The sequence below is a fragment of the Humulus lupulus genome, chromosome 5, assembly GCF_963169125.1.
Source record: "Humulus lupulus chromosome 5, drHumLupu1.1, whole genome shotgun sequence".
NCBI classification, from domain to species: domain Eukaryota; kingdom Viridiplantae; phylum Streptophyta; class Magnoliopsida; order Rosales; family Cannabaceae; genus Humulus; species Humulus lupulus.
Window position 1 is genome coordinate 181,339,665 of NC_084797.1, and position 2,624 is coordinate 181,342,288.

Below are 2,624 nucleotides of genomic sequence, written 5' to 3' on the forward strand. Positions count from 1 at the left end.
GAACGAATTGGAAAACTGATAATGAAAATGGCAGTCGGGAGGGAGAGAAAACGGGTGAGGGAGACGAATGGGGGGGGGGGGGGGAATGTTAACAGACATTATATAATAGTATTACCGGCGGGTCTCCGCCGGTAATATAACATCACCGGCGGGTCCGCCGGTATTAACTCGCCGGTAATACAACATCACCGGCGGGTCCGCCGGTATTAACCCGCCGGTATCACCATAACCCGCCGGCGGATCCCGCCGCTATATCCATTATCCCGCCGGTATTAAATTTGAAACCGGCCTCCGGGCATTTGTATTAGCGGCGGATAATCCGCCTCTAATAATGCGAAAGTCCGCCGCTAATAAAAAATTTAGTTTTTTATTTTGATTTCCTAATTATTAGCGGCGGACCCAATACTCCGCCGCTAATATACTGCACATTACCGGCGGAGTTAGTCCGCCGGTAATATTTCCGCCTCTAAAAACTATTTTTCTTGTAGTGTGGTATTAGAGCACATTCTAAATTCTTAGTGAAAAGATCTTGTGTATTTTCTTATTTTGTGTTGCTTTTGTTTTGGTATCATATCTTAGTGTGCAAAAGGAGGCTCGATCACGTGATCCCTGTTGCTGAATGAAATCAACTACCCTTACCAAAAGGTAAGAAAGGGAGCTTTTATTAAGTCTTTTCATGAAAGGGCCTAGAGATCTATATTGAATGGTTAAATTCCACTTTTAGAAAAATGATGCAAGTGGTGGTAAGGAAAATGTAAAATCTGAACTTGAATGGTCTACAGACGAAGATAAGTTATCTAGCTATAACAATAATGTGTTGTATGCTATTTTTAATGGAGTTGGCGGGTGTAACATCAAAGTAATTTCATCATGTTAGTAAGTCAAGGAAGTTTGGGATATTCATCCAAGTTCAATTTGAAGGAACTAATGATGTGAAAAGATCTAGACTAGTTATTCTAACTACAAGGATTGAAAACTTGTGTATGTCTGATGAAGAAACTCACAGAATTTTATGAAAGGTTGTTTGATATTGCGAATGAGTATTTTGTGCTAGGTAAGAAACTATTTGATTTTGTATTAACTAGAAGATTTATTCAAGTTCTTCCTGATATATAGGCTTCAAAGTAAGATTACTGATTTGGAATTGGTGGGTTCTCTATGGACATTCAAATTGAATAAAAAAATTGTTAAAAGGCGAAGGTTGGAGAGAAAATAGTTGCCTTGAAAGCAACAAAGAGAAAGGAGGAAAACTTTCAGGGAGATGATGATGAAATGGCCGAGTTGTCAAAAAACTTAAAAATAAAGCCATGAAAAAATTGGTAACGAAAATAGTGCATTCAAGAATGATGATGGCTATGGCCATAACCTATCAGAATGCGCAAACACTATAAAATGAAATAAAAATGACATGGTGGCCACATGGAGTGACAATGATTTGGTAAATCATGATGATGATGTATTTTGTAATATTGCTCTAACAATTGTCATGACAGGTTTGTCTTCAATGGCACAAACTTGTTTGCAAATCGTGTTGCTTTTAATAATGTCTCTCAAGTGAATGTTTTAGATGATGAAGCAAATAATGACTTCGATTAATTTGACTTAGATGAAGAGTCACTAAAAGAAATCTATAAGATGTATAGGCAATGGATGAAAGTTTGTGCTGACAATCATTTACTTGTCAGTAATAATAACATGTTTAAAAAGAAAAATGAGGATCTAGAACAACATGTAATGGTATTTGAAAAAGAAATTGAAAGTAAAAACATGGAAATAAAATGATTGTTTGCCGAATTTGATCATAAAAATAAAGAGGTAAGAATGCCTAACTCAAAAGTCACAAATCTGGATGTTATCTTGAATATAGGTAAAAAGAGTGACTATATTACTGGTATTGGTTTTAACAGTGTAAAAGCTGTTGAAAAAATGACCTTTCTAAGTTCTGGATTGCTGTCAGATGCTCCCACATCTACAAAATGTGCTTCAACATCTGATCTATATGTTGCATCAACTTGACAATCTACAAAAATATCTCATAAGAGAAAGTAGGGTGCTTCGTCAAGAAGAAATTGTTTTATCCTTATTTGTCATTTTGGTGTTGTCAAAGGTCATATTCAACCTAGATGTTTTACTATGATGAACATGTTTAAAGGTAATTATTTCAAGAATTTGAATACGAAACCTGTCTCTCATCAAAAGGTATCTCACCTTGAAATGGCTTGGGTGAAGAAGAATGAAATAAATTGTATTGCTTCCTTTACTTGCTTTAGATCATGTAGTGCTAACCATTAGTATTCTGATAATGGTTGTTCTAGGTATATGACTGGTGACAATAAAATTTTATGTGATTTCAAATCCATTAAAAAGGGTGAGGTTACTTTTTGGTGCTAGTGTTTCTAATAAATTTCTTTGCAAAGGTAACGTAAATCTCATTAGTGGGAGTAAAATATGTGATAATGACTTGTACGTGAAATTTTCTCTTGATGATTGTAGTGTTATTGATTCCACTGGGAACTATCTTTTGAAAGGTGTTTAAATCATTTGATAACTATTACACCTTAATTTATACACAATCATGTAATTGTGTTGTTCATAATGCTGCTAATTTATGGTATGAAAATGAG